The sequence below is a fragment of the Arachis hypogaea genome, chromosome 13 (genome assembly GCF_003086295.3).
Source record: "Arachis hypogaea cultivar Tifrunner chromosome 13, arahy.Tifrunner.gnm2.J5K5, whole genome shotgun sequence".
Classification (NCBI taxonomy): domain Eukaryota; kingdom Viridiplantae; phylum Streptophyta; class Magnoliopsida; order Fabales; family Fabaceae; genus Arachis; species Arachis hypogaea.
Genome location: NC_092048.1, coordinates 68,301,646 through 68,321,704, shown reverse-complemented (window position 1 = coordinate 68,321,704; position 20,059 = coordinate 68,301,646). Strand labels below are relative to the sequence as shown.

The 20,059-nt window shown below is 39.0% G+C and overlaps 1 non-coding gene across 1 annotated transcript; it reads right to left on the bottom strand.

The window, feature by feature from the left end:
- Positions 1-3,361: 3,361 nt before the first annotated feature.
- LOC112739656 (small nucleolar RNA R71) lies at positions 3,362-3,468 on the bottom strand. The gene has a single exon (XR_003170589.1). It is a non-coding gene; the product is annotated as a small nucleolar RNA R71 (small nucleolar RNA).
- Between the last annotated feature and the right edge of the window lie 16,591 nt (positions 3,469-20,059).

Below are 20,059 nucleotides of genomic sequence, written 5' to 3'. Positions count from 1 at the left end.
AGTTTCTACACCTCATAGATTAAGGTGCGGAGCCCTGCTGTTCTTCAGGAATTAATGCAAGTACTATTGTTTCTCTTTCAATTCATGCTTACTTCTTCTCCAAGATATACTCTCGTACTTAATTCAGTTAAGTCAGAATGAAGGGGTGACTCATGACAATCACCCACTATCTTCGTTACTCGCTTAGCCTAGATCCGCGTGCCTGACAACCACAAGCAGTCTACATGATATTCAACGTAGTCATTGGACGACAGCCAGAGTATATTCTCTTAGGTCTCTAATCAACGGACCGAGTCCGTGAGATTAGAACCTTCGTGGTATAGGCTAGAACCAATTGGCAGTATTTCTGAGATCTGGAAAGTCTAAACCTTGTCTGTGGTATTCCAAGTAGGATCTAGGAAGAGATGACTGTGACGAGCTTCAAACTCGTGAATGTTGGGTGTAGTGATAGTGTGCAAAAGGATAGAGAGATCCTATTCCGACGCTAGTGAGAACCGACAGATGATTAGCCGTGCGGAAGCTGTACCTGGTATTTTTCATCCAAGACGAGAAATCCGATAGTTGATTAGCCGTACAGAAACCGTACCTGGTATTTTTCATCTGAGAGGATCGTACAGCTTGCCATGGAAGGGAGCACGCATGATTGGATGAAGACAATAGGAAAGCAGAGGTTCAGAGGCAACAAAACATCTCGAAACGCTTATCTGAAATTCCCACCAATGAATTACATAAGTATCTTTATTTTAATTTACGTTCTATTTATCTTTTAATTATCAAAACCTCATAACCATTTGAATCCACCTGACTAAGATTTACAGGATGACCATAGCTTGCTTCAAGCCGACAATCTCCGTGGGATCGACCCTTACTCACGTAAGGTATTACTTGGACGACCCAGTGCACTTGCTGGTTAGTTGTGCGGAGTTGTGAAAAGTGTGATCACAATTCCGTGCACCAAGTTTTTGGCGCCGTTGCCGGGATTGTTCGAGTTTGAACAACTGACGGTTCATCTTGTTGCTTAGATTGGGTAATTTTATTTTATGTTTAAGCTTTTTATTTTTAATTTCGAAAAAAAAATTTACAAAAAAATGTGTTTTCGAAAAAAATCATTCACAAATTTTTAAGAATGAATTCTAGAGTTTCATGAGATATGTTGAAACCTGGCTGGCTGTTAAGCCATGTCTAATCTTTTAGACTGAGGTTTCCACTTTCCATTGTAGAAAGGACATGTCTGTATTTATTATGCTAAAGCTTGGCTGGCCATTTGGCCATGTCTAATTCTTTTGGACCGAAGCTTTAGACTAACATTGCATGAATCCTGAAATTCTTATTAAAAATTTTGAATTTCTTTATTTTCCTTTTCCAAAATAATTTTGAAAAAAATAAAAAAAATTTTAATAAAATCATAAAAACCAAAAAAATTTTGTGTTTCTTGTTTAAGTCTTGTGTCAAATTTTAAGTTTGGTGTCAATTGCATGTCTTAAATTTTTCTTAAATTTTCAAAAATTCATCATGTGTTCTTGATCTTCAAGTTGTTCTTGATGATTTTCTTTGTTTAATCTTGTGATTTTCTTGTTTTGTGTTTTTTGTTATTTTTCATATGCATTTTCGAATTCATAGTGTCTAAACATTAAAAAATTTCTAAGTTTGGTGTTTTGCATGTGTCTCTTTTCTTAAAAATTTTCAAAAATATGTTTTTGATGTTCATCTTGATCTTCAAAATGTTCTTGGTGTTCATCTTGACATTCAAAGTGTTTTTGCATATTTTTCTTGTTTTGATCTTAAATTTTTATATCTTGTGTCATTTTGTTGTTTTTCTCTTTCTTCATTAATTCAAAAAAATAAAAAATAATATCTTTTCCTTATTTTACTCATAAATTTTGAAATTTTGGGTTGACTTAGTCAAAATTTTTAAAAAAATTTAGTTGTTTCTTGTTAGTCAAGTCAAAATTTCAATTTAAAAATTTTATCATTTCAAATCTTTTTCAAAAAAATCAAATCTTTTCCATTTTTCTTCTTAATATTTTCGAATTTCTAAAATTAATTTTGAAAATATTTTTCTTATTTTTATCTCACATTTTCGAAAACTTTACTAACAATTGATGTTTTGATTCAAAAATTTCAAGTTTGTTACTTTCCTGTTAAGAAAGGTTCAATCTTTAAATTCTAGAATCATATCTTTTAGTTTCTTGTTAGTCAAGTCATCAACTTTAATTTTAAAAATCAAATCTTTTTAATTTCCTTTTCAAATATATTTCAAATTAAATTTCAATCATATCTTTTTCAAAATTTAATTTCAAAATCTTTTTCTAACTTCTTATCATTTCAAAATTTATTTTCAAATCTTCTTCAATTAACTACTTGACTTTTTGTTTGATTTTAAAAGTTTACTATTTCTTATCTTTTTCAAAACCACCTAACTACTTTTCTCTCTCATTAATTTCGAAAACTAACTGACAAATTTTTCAAAAATCTTTTTAATTAATTAATTTATTTAGTTTTCAATTTGATTTTATTTCTTTTCTTAAATTTCAAATTCTAACTTAATTAATTAAATAAAAAATAAAAATATTTTTCTTCTCCCTTTTCTTAAAATTCGAATACTCTTTCTCTCACCTCTTCCTATTTATTTATTTATTTATTTACTAACACTTCTCTTCTACTCATAATTCGAACCCTCTCCCCCTCTCTGTGTTCGAATTCCTCTTATTCTCTCTCTACCTCATTCTTCTATTCTTCTATTCTTCTACTCACATAAAGGAATCTCTATACTGTGACATAGAGGATTTTTCTTCTTTTCTGTTCTCTTCTTTTTTATATGAGCAGAAACAGGGATAAAGATATTCTTGTTGAAGCTGATCCTGAACCTGAAAGGACTCTGAAGAGGAAGCTAAGAGAAGCTAAAGCACAACACTCTAGAGAGGACCTTACAGAAATTTTCGAAAAAGAAGCAGACATGGCAGCCGAACCCAACAACAATGGTGGAGATGCAAGGAAGATGCTTGGTGACTTTACTGCAACAACTTCCGACTTCTATGGAAGAAGCATCTCAATTCCTGCAATTGGAGCAAACAACTTTGAGCTTAAGCCTCAATTAGTTTCTCTAATGCAGCAGAATTGCAAGTTTCATGGACTTCCATTGGAAGATCCTCATCAGTTCTTAGCTGAATTCTTGCAAATCTGTGACACTGTTAAGACCAATGGGGTTAATCCCAATGTCTACAGACTTATGCTTTTCCCCTTTGCTGTAAGAGATAGAGCTAGGATATGGTTGGATTCACAACCTAAAGATAGCCTGAACTCTTGGAAAAAGTTAGTCAATGCTTTCTTGGCCAAATTCTTTCCACCTCAAAAGATGAACAAGATTAGAGTGGAAGTCCAAACCTTCAGACAGAAGGAAGGTGAATCCCTCTATGAAGCTTGGGAAAGATACAAGCAATTGATCAGAAGGTGTCCTTCTGACATGCTTTCAGAATGGAGCATCTTATGTATATTCTATAATGGTCTATCTGAATTGTCCAAGATGTCATTGGACCACTCTGCTGGTGGATCTCTTCATCTGAAGAAAACCCCTGTAGAAGCCCAGGAACTCATTGAGATGGTTGCAAATAACCAGTTCATGTACACTTCTGAAAGAAATCCTGTGAATAATGGGATGACTCAGAAGAAATGAGTTCTTGAGATTGATACTCTGAATGCCATATTGGCTCAAAACAAAATATTGACTTAGCAAGTCAATATGATTTCTCAGAATCTGACTGGAATGCAAGCTGCATCCGGTAGTACTAAAGAAGCCTCCTCTGAAGGAGAAGCTTACGACCCTGAAAACCCTGCAATGGAAGAGGTGAATTATGTGGGAGAATCCTATGGAAACACTTACAATCCATCATGGAGGAATCATCCTAATTTCTCATGGAGGGATCAACAGAAGCCTCAACAAGGCTTCAATAATAATAATGGTGGGGGAAATAAGTTTGGCAATAGCAAACCTTTTCCATCATCTTCTCAGCAATAGACAGAAAATTCTAAGCAGAGCCTCTCTGACTTAGCAACCATAGTCTCTGATCTATCTAAGACCACTCTCAGTTTCATAACTGAGACAAGGTCCTCCATCAGAAATTTAGAGGCACAAGTGGGTCAGATGAGTAAAAAAGTTACTGAAATCCCTCCTAGTACTCTCCCAAGCAATACAGAAGAGAATCCAAAGAGAGAGTGCAAGGCCATCAATATACCCAAAGTGGCCGAACCTATAGAGGAGGAAGAGGCTGTGATTTCCAGTGAGGAAGACCTTAATGGACGTCCACTGACCACTAAGGAGTTTCCTAATGAGGAACCAAAGGAATCTGAGGCTCATACAGAGACAATAGAGATTCCACTAAACTTACTGCTGCAGTTTATGAGCTCTGATGAAGATTCTTCCTCTGAAGAGGATGAAGATATTGTTGAAGAGCAAGTTGCTCGGTATCTAGGAGCAATCATAAAGCTGAATGCCAAGCTATTTGGTAATGAGACTTGGAAGGATGAACTTCCATTGCTCATCAATGAACTGAATGCTTTGGTTCAACTGAAATTACCTCAGAAGAAACTGGATCCCGCAAAGTTCTTAATACCTTGTACCATATGCACTATGACCTTTGAGAAGGCTCTGTGTGACTTGGGGTCAGGTATAAACCTCATGCCACTCTCTGTAATGGAGAAACTAGGGATCTTTGAGGTACAAGCTACAAGAATCTCACTAGAGATGGCAGACAAATAAAGGAAACAGGCTTATGGACTTGTAGAGGATGTCTTACTGAGGGTTGAAGGCCCCTGCTGATTTCATAATCCTAGACACTGGGAAGGAAGAGGATGAATCCATTATCCTTGGAAGACCCTTCCTAGCCACATCAAGAACTGTGATTGATGTGGACAGAGGAGAGTTAGTCCTTCAATTGAATGAGGACTACCTTGTGTTTAAGGCTCAAGGATTTTCTTCTGTAACCATGGAGAGAAAGCATGGAAAGCTTCTCACAATACAGAGTCAAACAGAGCCCCCACACTCAACTTCTAAGATTGGTGTTGGGAGGCAACCATTAAGCTCTGAGTCTCTGTGAAGCTCTCTAAGAGCTCACTATCAAGTTATTGACATTAAAGAAGCGCTTATTGGGAGGCAACCCAATGTTATTTAATTATATTTATTTTTATAGACATTTGTTTTCCATTGTCATATTATGTTTTCTTTAGGTAGATGATTATGTGGAGTCACAAAAACAGCTGCAGAATTAAAGCGGAATAAAAAATAGCATAAAAAATAGCACACCCTGGAGGACAGGCTTGCTGGCGTTTAAACGCCAGCAAGGATAGCAGAATGGGCATTTAACGCCGAGTCTGGCAGCATTCTGGGTGTTAAACGCTAGAATTGGCAGACAGCTGGCGTTTAACGCCAGAAAAAGGTGTCTGGCTGTCTGGCTCGGGATAAAGGCCAGAATTGGCAGACAGACTGGCATTTAACGCCAGAAAAGGTAGCAGAGATGGCGTTAAATGCCAGAAATGGCACACAGAGGGCGTTTAAATGCCAGAAAGGTGCAGGGACCAGAATTCCTTGACACCTCAGGATCTGTGGACCCCACAGGATCCCCACCTACCCCAACTCTCTCTCTCTCCTCTTCACACCTCTCCATAACACTCTTCCCCAAATACCCTTGACCAATCACATCAACACCTATTCCCCAAACACCATTCACCTATCAAGTCCTACCCTCTTTCCCATAATCTCTTCACCACTCATATCCATCCACTATTCCCCATAAACCCATCATAAAACCCTACCTACCTCACCATTCACATTCAAAACATTTCCCTCCAAACCCAACCCCTTCATACAAGACTTCCCTCTCTCTCTTACCCTATAAATATCCCTCCTTACCACCTTCAATTTCACACATCATAAACACTTAAACCCTCCTTGGCTGAATCCAAAACATCACTCTATCTCCTCCATTTCTTCTTCTTCTTCTCCTCCTTTCTTTCTTCTTTTGCTCGAGGACGAGCAAACCTTTTAAGTTTGGTGTGGGAAAAAGCTCTGATTTTTGTTTTTCCATAACCATTAATGGCACCTAAGGCGGAGAAACCTCTAGAAAGAGAAAAGGGAAGGCAATTGCTTCTACCTCCGAGTCATGGGAGATGGAGAGATTCATCTCAAAAGTCCATCAAGACCACTTCTATGAAGTTGTGGCCAAGAAAAAGGTGATCCCCGAGGTCTCCTTCATGCTCAAAAAGAGTGAATATCCGGAGATCCGACGTGAGGTTCGGAGAAGAGGTTGGGAAGCTCTCACCAACCCCATCCAAAAAGTCAGAATCTTAATGGTTCAAGAGTTTTATGCTAATGCATGGATCACTAAGAACCATGATCAAAGTGTAAACCCGAACCCAAAGAATTGGCTCACAATGGTTCAGGGGAAATACTTGGATTTCAATCCGAAAACTGTAAGGTTGGCACTCAACATGCCAATAATGAGAGGAGATCCTCATCCTTTCACTAGAAGAGTCAACTTTGATCAAAGGTTGGACCAAGTCCTCTCAGGCATTTGTGTGGAACGAGCACAATGAAAGAGAGACTCAAAAGGCAAGCTGGTTCAATTGAGAAGGCCTGACCTCAAACCCGTGGCTAGGGGATGGTTAGAGTTCATCCAACGCTCTATCATTCCTACTAGCAACCGATCCGAAGTAATTGTGGATCGGGCTATCATGATCCATAGTATCATGATTGGAGAGGAAGTGGAAATTCATGAAATCATACCTCTGGAACTATACAAGGTGGCTGACAAGCCTTCCACTTTGGCAAGGTTAGCCTTTCCTCATCTCATCAGTCACCTATGCAATTCAGCCAGAATTGTCATAGAGGAAGACATCCTCATTGAAGAGGACAAACCCGTCACTAAGAGGAGGATGGAGCAAACAAGAGAGCCCACTCATGGACCTCAACAAGAGCATGAGGAAGCCCCTCATCAAGAAATCCCTGAGATGCCTCAAAGGACGCATTTCCCTCCATACAACTATTGGGAGCAACTCAACACCTCTTTAGGAGAATTGAGTTCCAACATGGAGCAACTGAGAGTGGAGCACCAAGAGCACTCCATCATCCTTCATGAAATCAGAGAGGACCAAAAGGCCATGAGAGAGGAGCAACAAAGGCAAGGAAGAGACATAGAGGAGTTCAAGCACTCCATAGGATCTTCAAGAGGAAGAACTAGCCACCGTCACTAAGGTGGACCCGTTCTTTAATTTCCTTGTTCTTATTTTTCTATTTTTTGGTTTTTATGCTTTACGTTTTGTCTATGTTTTTGTCTTTATTACATGATCATTAGTGTTTAGTGTTTATGTCTCAAAGCTATGAATGTTCCATAAATTTTTCACCTTTCTTAAATGAAAAATGTTTTCTGAGAAAGAAAAAAGTACATGAATTTCGAATTCTATCTTGAAAATAGTTTAATTATTTTGATGTGGTGGCAATACTTTTTGTTTTCTAAATGAATGCTTAAACAGTGCATATTTTTTATAGTGAAGTTTATGAATGTTAAAATTGTTGGCTCTTGAAAGAATAATAAAAAAAGAAAAATGTTATTGATAATTTGAAAAATCATAAAATTGATTCTTGAAGCAAGAAAAAGCAGTGAAAAAGCAAAAGCTTGCGAAAGAAAAAAAAGGGCAAAAAATAGAGAAAAAAAGAAAAAAAAGCAAGCAGAAAAAACAAATAACCCTTTAAACTATAAGGCAAGGATAAAAAGGATCCAAGGCTTTGAGCATTAATGGTTAGGAGGGCCCAAAGGAATAAAATCCTGGCCTAAGCGGCTAAATCAAGCTGTCCCTAACCATGTGCTTGTGGCGTGAAGGTGTCAAGTGAAAGCTTGAGACTGAGCAGTTAAAGTCATGGTCCAAAGCAAAAAGAGTGTGCTCAAGAACTCTGGGCACCTCTAACTGGGGACTCTAGCAAAGATGAGTCACAATCTGAAAAAGTTCATCTAGTTATGTGTCTGTGGCATTTATGTATCCGGTGGTAATTCTGGAAAACAAAATGCTTAGGGTCACGGCCAAGACTCATAAAGTAGCTGTGTTCAAGAATCAACATACTGAACTAGGAGAATCAATAACACTATCTGAATTCTGATTTCCTATGGATGCCAATCATTCTGAACTTCAAAGGATAAAGTGGGATGCCAAAACTGTTCAGAAGCAAAAAGCTACTAGTCCCGCTCATCTAATTGAAACTAATCTTCATTGATATTTTTGAAGTTTATTGTATATTCTCTTCTTTTTATCCTATTTTTTAGTTGCTTGGGGACAAGCAACAATTTAAGTTTGGTGTTGTGATGAGCGGATAATTTATACCCTTTTTGGCATTGTTTTTACATAGTTTTTAGTATGTTTTAGCTACTTTTTATTATATTTTTATTAGTTTTTATGAAAAAATCACATTTCCGGACTTTACTATAAGTTTGTATGTTTTTCTATAATTTCAAGTATTTTCTGGCTGAAATTGAGGGATCTGAGCAAAAGTCTGATTCAGAGGCTGAAAAAGGACTACATATGCTGTTGGATTCTGACCCTCCTGCACTCGAAGTAGATTTTCTGGAGCTACAAAAGCCCAATTGGCGCGCCCTCAATTGCGTTGGAAAGTAGACATCTTGGACTTTCCAACAATATATAAGAGTTCATACTTTTCCTGAGATTTGATGGCCCAAACTGGCGTAAAACGCCAGCCAGAGAACCTTTTCTGGCGTAAAATGCCATAACTGGCACCAAAACTGGAGTTAAACGCCCAAACTGGCATCCAAGCTGGCATTTAACTCTAGAAATGGCCTATGCACGTGTAAAGCTCAATGCTCAGCCCAAGCACACACCAAGTGGGCCCCGAAAGTGGATTTCTGCACTATCTGCACTTAGTTACTTATTTTCTGTAATCCCTAGTAACTAGTTTAGTATAAATAGCACTTTTTACTATTGTATTCAAATCCTTGGACGTTTAGTCCTTAGACTTTGAGGACTTTTATGTTACATTTGGGAGGCTGGCCATTCGGTCATGCCTAGACCTTTTTTCTCTTATGTATTTTCTACGGTGGAGTTTCTACACCTCATAGATTAAGGTACGGAGCTCTGCTGTTCTTCAGGAATTAATGCAAGTACTATTGTTTCTCTTTCAATTCGTGCTTACTTCTTCTCCAAGATATACTCTCGTACTTAATTCAATTAAGTCAGAATGAAGTGGTGACCCGTGATAATCACACGCTATCTTTGTTACTCGCTTAGCCAAGATCTGCGTGCCTGACAACCACAAGCGGTCTACATGATGTTCAATGTAGTCATTGGATGACAGCCAGAGTATATTCTCTTGGGTCTCTAATCAACGGACCGAGTCTGTGAGATTAGAACCTTTGTGGTATAGGCTAGAACCAATTGGCAGCATTCTTGAGATCCAAAAAATCTGTGGTATTCCGAGTAGGATCTGGGAAGGGATGATTGTGACGAGCTTCAAACTTGCGAATGTTGGGCGTTGTGACAGTATGCAAAAGGATAGAGAGATCTTATTCCGACACAAGTGAGAACCGACAGATGATTAGCCGTGCAGTAGCTATACTTGGTATTTTTCATCCGAGACGAGAAATCCGACAGTTGATTAGCCGTGTAGAAACCGTACCTGGTATTTTTCATCCGAGAAGATCATACAGCTTGCCATGGAAGGGAGCACGCTTGATTGGATGAAGACAATAGGAAAGTAGAGGTTCAGAGGCAACAAAGCATCTCCAAACGCTTATCTGAAATTCCCACCAGTGAATTACATAAGTATCTTTATTTTAATTTACGTTCTATTTATCTTTTAATTATCAAAACCTCATAACCATTTGAATCCGCCTGACTAAGATTTACAGGATGACCATAGCTTGCTTCAAGCCGACAATCTCCATGGGATCGACCCTTACTCACGTAACGTATTACTTGGATGACCCATTGCTGGTTAGTTGTGCGGAGTTGTAAAAAGTGTGATCACAATTCCGTGCACCAGGCCTGGTCCAACCCGTTAGCGTTTTTGGTCCATTCGGCCCCCTTTGGGCCAAAAACCTTTAAGATTAGTGCCCGATTTTTTATTCTAAATTATTTTTAACCTTTTAAAACAGTAAATCAACTTTCAAAATCTTATTTTCCAAAATACGTAGTACTGGACAGACTAGAGCCGGTACTGCCGGCTTAAATCCCAGTACGCATTTTTACAAAATCTTTTCGAAAAAGATACATTTTCCAACTCAGAAAATTTCATTAAAATCAAATTTCACCTTTTTATTATCAAATCAAAACTTTCAAATTTTGAATCTATTCCGGGCACTAAAATTATTTTATTAAAACAGTTTTACGTGAAAACTTCGGTTCTTACATTCTCCCCTCCTAATAAAATTTTTGTCCTCGAAAATTCGAATCACGCGATGTATATAAATATATTCTCCACGAAGCATTCTACTATCAACGTTATCAGCCCAAAAAGTTGCCAAAGCATATCATTCACCATCATCCTAACGTGTCAAAGTTCTCTCTCGCCTTTTGCTGCGTCACTCTGATTATTGTCATTAAGAATCTAAAAATTCTTCCCTTTAAACCAAATGCCAATTTTGTAATACTTTTCAAAACCTTTAAAACAAGTTCAATCTAAATGAGTTCATTGTTAATAGTTTCTCAAATGAGTTAAAAATCATTTATTTGTAAATAAATCACTTTAAAGCATGATTTTTCTAAATTCATTAAAACCTTTAAATCAGAACCGTTCAATTTAAATTCCTTTTGATGAGTTAAATTTACAAACCAAAATCATAAGTTAACAAAATCATACAACTCACTTTCCTTTCTATATCGTATCATTTAATCAAAAGTTTGAATCCTAGTTTCAAAACCAAATCATTTAAACTAAAGTTCAAAACCAAATTTAAAAATCCTTCTAAGCTTTAAAACTTTTTCAACAAGAAAGGCGATAGTCTATACTATGAAAATAAGTTAAGGTTTGGCTATCGGATCCATGATTACCTCAATCTTATTGTTGTGATCGACCCGCCTCATGTGTTCCTCGGTGTGGACAATCTCAAACCAAATGTCCCGGTGCACCACACTTGTAACATAGTTTCATACCCAACTGGCATGGCTTATTCGGGTGGTAGTTCCTTGACGTGAGGGCAGAAGCCGGCTAATTAGGAAATCAATATAGAGAATGCGTTGAGAGTATAGTTCTTAACCAGCTAAGATCCGCCTTGTCAATTTAGAAAAGTTATCACGAAATTTTAGAAATAAAAATATTGGGAGTATGAGTCACAGGTCGTCTCCCAATGAGTTGCGAGAAACGATGCTAATTTATTAATTAGGATTTTTTCGAGAGAGTTTAAGTTCGGATAATGAGCAATTAAACAATTATAAATTAAAGCAATAAAACTAAGAATGATTATTAATATTTTAATAAAAAGCCTTGATTGGGGGAATGATTAATTGGAAGTTCTATCCTTGTTGGGATCTCTTAAGTGTGGTATCAAAAAGGTTGTTGTTTTCACTTAGTTAACCCTTACTAAATAAAGGAAAGTCAAGTGATTGAGCTAATCCTTATCCGCAAATCCTAGTCCTCTCCCTTGGGAAGGTCTAGCATTAGTAAATACAGAACTAGCCAACATCTTCCAATTTAACCAACACTTAAGCCTTCCAACTCAAGTGTCTCCTCTTAATCAACTCCCATGTCAAGTTTGGGAAATTTACTCCATTGACATGGATATAATGCTCATAAAAATATAAGAAGAAGACATGATAAATTAAATAAAATTAATTAAAAGTAAAAGTAATCCTTTGCATTAACAATCCATGAAAATAATCCAATTACTACTTTAAGCAAGAATTAAGAATATGTTATAAATAAATAAAAGAGTAAGTAAAGAAACAAACTAGAATAATGTCTTCAACAGAAGTAATGACTCTTCAATATCCAAAAGCAAAAGCAATGAATGTAAAGTGAACCTAGAGGGAAAGTAATCCTCTCTAAATTCAGATCTAAAAACCTAAAAACTATCCTAATGTATCTAAAACTGTATGTCTATTATGTCTAAGATGTGTGTTGAGTCTTTGCATGTTCCCTGGCTTTATTCTATGTTTCTGGGCCGAAAATTTGGTCAAAACGCGGCCCGAAATCGCCCCCAGCATTTTCTGTTAATTTTGCAGATCGCGCAGGTCACGCACGCGTCAGTCACGTGTTCGCGTCATTCAGCGATTTTCCTTGTCACGCGCACGCGTCGTCCACGCGTTCGCGTCATTCGTGCAGACTCCAATCCACGTGTATGCGTCAGGCACACGCACGCGTCACTGCAATTTTCTCTATTCCGCGCGCTCGCGTGAGCCATGCGTGCGCATCAATGTTCGCTGGTCATCTCCTTAATTTCTTGTGTTCCTTCCATTTTTGCAAGCTTCTTCTCCATTCTCTAAGCCATTCCTACCCTATGAAGCCTGAAACACTTAACACACGGATCACGACATCGAATGGTATATAGGAGAATTATAATATACAATTTAAAGATCTCTATGCTAACAAAAAAAAAACTAAATAAATATCCTATTTTATTGGTGTTAAGAGAGAGAAATTACCTCCGAAAGTCAGGTTCTGACCGACCTCTCCACACAGTTTTGCACTGTCCTCGGTGCCATCAGTCAGGAACAAAGGGGGCTGGTAGCAGCATCTCCACCATCGGGACCGTCATGGTTCCTTGTGCTGGTAAGTGAAGTGGAGTCTGGAGTGTTCGGGTTTTCTTCAGGTGGGTGGTTACCAATAATCAGCTCCTTGAAGTACGTAAATCGGCGCTTGTTACGACGCTCCCTTTGCTTTCCTTTCTACTCAAGCCGGTTTAACTTTTGAATTATCTGTAGGAGTAGCTTATCCGTTGAAGGTGCTTGTGATGTGGTAGGAGAAGGGATATCTTCCGCTGGTTTTGTGCTTCGGTTGATAGTGGCTGCTGGAGGTCTGATATATTTCCCATTAGAGACGTACTGATCATTCCGTGGAATCATGGCTTTGGTGTCCCCAGCTCTATAGGAGACTCCGGCTGCTGAGACTAGATCTGAAACCAAGGCGGGGAAAGGTAAGTTTCCCGCAATTTGTACGTGTCACATAGCATTTCCGATGTGTCTTGGTAAGTTTAGAGGCTGGTTTGTAAGGATACACCAGAGTAAAACAGGCATGTCTACAGTGAAGGAGGACTCATGAGTGCTCGGAAAGACATAATGGGACATGATCTGTGCCCATACTCGAGACTCCAAGGTGAGTGCTGAAGCCAATATTCCCTTAGGTCGGGACCGATAGTATCCGTAGATCCATATGCAGCCGGGTTGTGCGATAACTCTGAGAACGGCGTCCCAGTCAAATTGGTATGTCTGGCGCTTGAGTGAGGCTTCTTGGAATGCGTCCAATCCTTCTGGAGCAAGGGGAAGATTTAAAGCTCGCTGAATGGCCTCTTCAGTTATGGGGACTTGCTTCTGACAGACATAGACAAACTGCAGGGTTGGCATGTGAAAATTGGAGTAGAATTCAACTACCCATGATAGATTAATCTGCCGTGGCTGTCTCTGTAGGAATTCCCATTGTCTTTGCTCAATACGGGGCTCAACAAATTCAGCAATGTTGGTAGGGAGGATAAGAAGGTTCTCATTGTTATAATTCCTCTCAGCCAGGATGGAGAACATCTGCTCACAGTAGCGGTTAGTGAACCGCGCAGTGTCCTTTGTTGGAAAGGCTTTCTCTTTTTCATCGACCTTGATGATCCTCTTGATTCGTTTTGTTGAGGGTTTCACCGCTGTTGAAGATGGCTCTACCATTAGTGCTCTTTTTGTTCCTTTCCTTGCTGGTGGTTTGGGAGTAGCTTTCCCTTTACCCTTCTTAGTGGCCATCCTGAAAGGGAAAAGGTAAGTACTTTTAAAACTTCAAGGGTTAGAGCAGGGAAGAGGATAGTATAGGTGATAATCAATGCATGATAAAGAAGGATGTCGTTAACACATGGTCATGACTACATGTGAGAAGTTCATCAATGGAAATTTAGCAAGTGCAGGTGATGACAATTAAATGTAAGATGTTTATTGGCATGCCGGCAAAGGCATGAGTAGCATAGATCAATCATTAAATGTCCAAGTTAGATTATCAACCCTTTCAAACTAACAACCTGTTTGTATTGACAATTATATTTAATCAATAAAATATAAAAGGGGTTTTGTGAAAAACAGGCATTAGAGTAGTAGAATGACATAAAATTAATGCATGATGCCATACGAGCTTTTTCACAAACACTTAGCATGCATGGTAAATATGTTATTGAAAATATAAAATAGAACATGCAAGCAACCCTCTAAGAAGTAATATTAATTGTCAAACAATTCCTTAATTTTTCACAAGCAAAATGTAGAAGAAAATAATCACCCAATTAAATTTCTAACACCAATTAAAGGAATAAGAAAAAAAGAAAGAAAAAGAAAATATAGATAATGAAAGTAAAAAGAAAAAAGAAGAAGAAAACATAAATGAAAATAAGAATAATAATAGAAAAGTAAAAAGGGAAGAATAAAAGAAAAGAACCTTGATAATGGATGTGAAAAATAGAAAGTAAAAAGTGAGAAAGAATAAAGAAGGAAGAAGGGAGAAGAAAGAAATAAGAAGGGATAAGAAAAGATTTGGATTTGGGGAAGAAAAGATAAGATATCTGGCACTGATCTGGATAAGTTGTGCGTCGCATGTGATGCGAACGCGTGGGGCACGTGATCGCGTGGTGCGTGATAAGTTCAGGTGACGCGGACGCGTGGGTCACGCGATTGCATAACCTGATGTGCTATTGGCGTGAGTGCAGCCTCGCGTACGCACAACTCTCTGTTTTAAATGCATTTTGCCAAAAATCTGGGTGACGCGTGTGCGTGGGTGACGCATACGCGTGAAAGGTGTTATTTTGAAAACTGACGCGGACGGATGGGGTACGCGTTCACGTGGTAAGGCTTGTGCTTCTAGCACGAGTCCAGCCCCACTCCATCACAACTTGCTGCCATACACCCATTTACGTCGATTTTTGCAGGGTCACGCGTGCGCGTGGTTGACGTGCACGCGTGGAAGGCTGGTTTCGCAAACGACACGGACGCGTCAGCGACGCGTTCGCGTGGGCGTATTTGTGCCTAAGGCACGCCTCCAGCCACGCTCCCGCGTGACTTTCTGTTCAATTCTCTTTTCTTCCGAATGCACTTATGACGCGAACACGTCAGCGACGCTTGCGCGTCGCGTGCATTTTTTTTATATGCAGAATGCAAATGCAAATGTAAATGCAGACTATATGCAGAGATTATGAGAAGAGTCATTAACAAAATCATAATAGAATAAATTAAAATAAAACTAAGACTAAAACGGAACGATCATACCATGGTGGGTTGTCTCCTACCTAGCACTTTGCTTTTACGTCCTTAAGTTGGACGTTCTTTAGGCTCATTCTGCTTTTGTTGGTAGATCTTCCAAGAGGAAAACCTCTAGTTCTTTGTGATCCTTCATCTTCTCTCCATGATAAAGCTTTAGGCAATGTCCATTGGCCTTAATGAATTTGGAGCTAGAAGGATTACGCAAGTGGAAAACTCCGTTTGGCTCTGCCTTTTCTACTCTGTATGGACCTTCCCATCTTGATCTCAGTTTACCTGGCATGAGCCTCAGCCTGGAGTTGTAAAGAAGAACTAACTCCCCTGGTCTGAATTCTCTCCTTTTTATGTGCTTGTCATGGACAGCCTTCATCATTTCTTTGTATCGCCTGGAGTTGTCATATGCTTCTAGGCGAAGATTCTCCAATTCTGCTAGTTGCAGCTTCCTTTCAGCACTAGCTTCTTCAAAATTCATATTGCACTCCCTCACAGCCCAGAAAGCCTTGTGTTCCACCTCCACTGGAAGGTGTCAAGCTTTTTCGTACACTAAACGGAAGGGGCTCATCCCAATGGGTGTCTTGTATGCTGTTCTATATGCCCAGAGTGCATCTTGTAGCCTGGCACACTAGTCCTTCCTATGAGGCTTCACTATCTTCTCCAGAATACGTTTAATCTCCCTGTTAGGCACTTCTTCTTGTCCATTGGTCTGGGGATGATAAGCTATTGCTACTTTATGAATAATTCCATGCTTTTTCAGTAATCCTGTCAGTCTCCTATTACAAAAGTGAGTGCCTTGATCACTCACGATTGCTCGTGGTGATCCAAAGCGACAAATAATATAGTTTCTAACAAAGGAAACAACATCGTTAGCATCATCAGTACGGGTAGGAATTGCTTCTACCCATTTAGAAACATAATCTACAGCTAACAATATATAAAGGTACCCATTAGAGTTTGGGAATGGACCCATGAAGTCAATGCCCCAAACATAAAAAATTTCACAGAAAAGCATAATCTGTTGAGGCATCTCATCCCTCTTGGATATATTACCAAACCTTTGGCATGGGGAACAAGATTTACAAAATTCAGCAGCATCTTTAAAAAGAGTAGGCCACCAGAATCCACAGTCTAAGATTTTTCTAGCTGTTCTTTGCGGGCTAAAATGTCCTCCACTCTCAGATGAGTGGCAGGCCTCTGAAATAGACTGGAATTCTGATTGTGGTACACATCGTCTAATTACCTGGTCAGCACCACACCTCCATAAATATGGATCATCCCATATATAATATTTATACTCGCTTTTCAGCTTGTCTCTTTGATGCTTAGTAAAATTTGGAGGGAAAGTGTGGCTAACTAGATAATTAGCTACAGGTGCATACCAAGGAACTACCTCAGACACTGCATACAAGTTATCAAATGGGAAAGTATCATTGATAGGAGTGGAGTCATCCTTAATGTGCTTAACGCGACTCAGGTAGTTTGCCACTAAATACTGGTTACCACTCCTATCCTTAATTTCTAAATCAAATTCTTGTAGCAGCAATATCCAACGTATTAGCCTTGGTTTGGACTCTTTTTTAGCTAATAAATATTTTAGAGTTGCATGATCTGAGTACACTACCACCTTAGTACCAAGTAAATAGGCTCAGAATTTATCCATAGCAAAAAATTAGCTAGAAGCTCTTTTTCAGTAGTAGTGTAATTAGACTGAGCAGCGTCTAAAGTTTTAGACACATAAGCAATTACAAAAGGATCATTACCTTCGTGCTGAGCCACCGCCGCTCCTACTGCATGGTTGGAGGCATCACAGATAATTTCAAATGGCTGGCTCCAGTCTGGTCTTCTCACAATCGGAGCTTGAGTCAGGGCGATCTTCAGCTTATCAAATGCTTGCATGCAATCCTCACTGAACTCAAACTCAATATCTTTCTGCAGCAATCTGGATAAAGGTAACGCTACCTTACTGAAGTCCTTAATGAATCTCCTGTAAAAAACCTGCGTGGCCAAGGAACGAACGGACTTCCCTCACAGAGGAAGGGTAAGGTAAACTAGAAATGACATCTACCTTTGCTGGATCTATAGAAATACCAGTATTAGATACAATGTGTCCTAGTACAATTCCTTGTTTTACCATAAAGTGACATTTTTCAAAATTCAATACAAGGTTTGTAATAATACACCTGTCTAATACTCTAGATAAACTATCCAAGCAAAGGCTAAATGAATCACCATATATGCTAAAATCATCCATAAAAACTTCCATACAGTTCTCAATAAGATCTGAAAAGATGCTCATCATGCATCTTTGGAAAGTAGCCGGTGCATTACATAAACCAAAGGGCATCCTTTTGTATGCATACGTTCCAAAGGGACATGTAAAAGTAGTCTTCTCCTGATCTTCAGGAGCTATATGAATTTGAAAGTAGCCTGTATAACCATCTAAAAAGTAATAATGGGATTTACCTGACAGGCGATCAAGAATCTGATCAATGAATGGCAAGGGGTAACGATCCTTGCGAGTGGCTTGGTTGAGACGCCTATAGTCAATGCAAACTCTCCATAAATTCTGCACTCTAGTTGTCAGGAGCTCTCCATGCTCATTCTTTATTGTTGTGACTCCAGACTTCTTGGGCACCACTTGTACTAGACTGACCCACTCACTATCTGAAATGGGGTAAATGATATCTGCTTCAAGTAGCCTGGTCACTTCTTTCTTGACAACTTCTAAGATGGTGGGATTCAATCTTCTTTGGGTTGACGGATAAGCTTTGCTCCCTCTTCTAGGAATATTTTTTGTTCACAAACTTGAGGGTTGATACCTACTATATCCGCCAAGCTCCATCCAATTACTTTCTTATGTTTTCTCAGCACTCTGAGCAGTGGCTCTTTTTGTTGAGAAGTGACTTCCCTTGCAATGATAACTGGAAACTTCTGATTATCCTCAAGGTAAGCGTACTTGAGGTGTGGAGGGAGGGGCTTTAATTCCAATTTCTGCTCATGGTTAGGCTCTGGATCATCCGGGATTAATGATAATGGCAAATGGTCCTCATTGTGTTCAGAGGGTGTCCCCACACTTGGATCTTGCTCTATGTGCTTCTCTTCTATTTCTTCTTGGTGAACTTCAACTACAGTTTCATCAATGATGTCGCACTGAAAGATAGAACGATCTTCCGGAGGGTGCTTCATAGCTTCATTTAAACTGAAATTCGCTATTCTGCCATCTATCTCAAAGGAGTAAGTTCCTGAGAATGCATGCAACTTGAACTTTGAAGTCTTCAGGAATGGTCTTCCAAGCAGGATTGATGATGGTTTTCCTGAGTCATTAGGGAGCATTTCCAGGATATAGAAGTCAATAGGAAATGTGAGCCCCTTAATGCTCACTAATACATCTTCAGCAATTCCAACTACTGTAATAATACTTTTATCTGCTAACACAAAACAAGTTGTCGAGCTTTTTAAGGGAGGGAGCCTCACGGTATCATATATAGACAATGGAATTATACTAACACACGCTCGTAAGTCACACATGCAATAAAAAAATATTACACCTCCAATGGTACAGTTAACCATGCATGGACCTGGATCACTACATTTTTCAGGTATACTTCCCATTAAAGCAGATAAAGAACTACCTAAAGGAATAGTTTCTAACTCATTAATTTTATCTTTATGAATGCATAAATCCTTCAGAAACTTTGTGTATTTAGGTACCTGCTGAATGACATCAAAAAGGGGAACAATTACCTCAACCTTTTTGAATATTTCTACCATTTTGGGGTCAAGTTCCATCTGCTTCTTGGACTTCTTTGCATGGTGTGAAAATGGGATAGGAATGGTGTCTTTTATAACTTTAGCTTCTTTTGGTTCTCCATTCCTTGGTTGATCTGTTTCTTCTTCAACCATGTCTTGTACGTCCTCTTCCTCTTCAGTGTCTTCCACTTCTACCACATTCTCAGTTGGGGCATGTTCTATTGGACTTGGCTCCTCATGGTTCCTCTCTTGTAGTGTGGTTCTGGACCTCAAAGTGATGGCATTGATGCCACCCTTGGGATTAGGTAAGGTTTGAGAAGGAATTCCACTGGAGCTTAAAGGTTGGTTAGTGGAATTAGGTAATGAATCTATCCTGGAGGCGAGAGCTTGTAAAGTGGCATTCAGACCATTTAAAGTAGAGTTCAGCTGCATCTGCATGTCTTGTTGCCCTTGTGCAAGAGAACGAAGCATCTCGTCATTTGATGAGGAATTAGGATAAGTGATCTGAGGAACTTGTTGTTGGTTATGATGGGATCCTTGAGATTGTCTTAGGTAAGGTGCTCTATAAGGCTGGTTCTAATTCTGCTGTCTGTTGTTGTTATTCCACCTCTGGTTTCCATTATTTTCTCTGCATCCTCTGTTATAGCTGTCCCTCCAGCCATGGTTGAAATTATCTTTCCAACCCTGGTTGGAGTTGTCCTGCCATCCTTGGTTATAGTTTCAACCTTGGTTGTAATTGCCGCCTTGTTGATTGTATCCTTGATTCTGGCGGTCATAGAAGTTATGAGTAGCTGCCACAGTGTTGTCTTCTTGTTGGAGCTGCGGACATTCATCAGTATAATGACTATAATCAGCATAGATTCCACATACTCTTTGTGGGACTAAC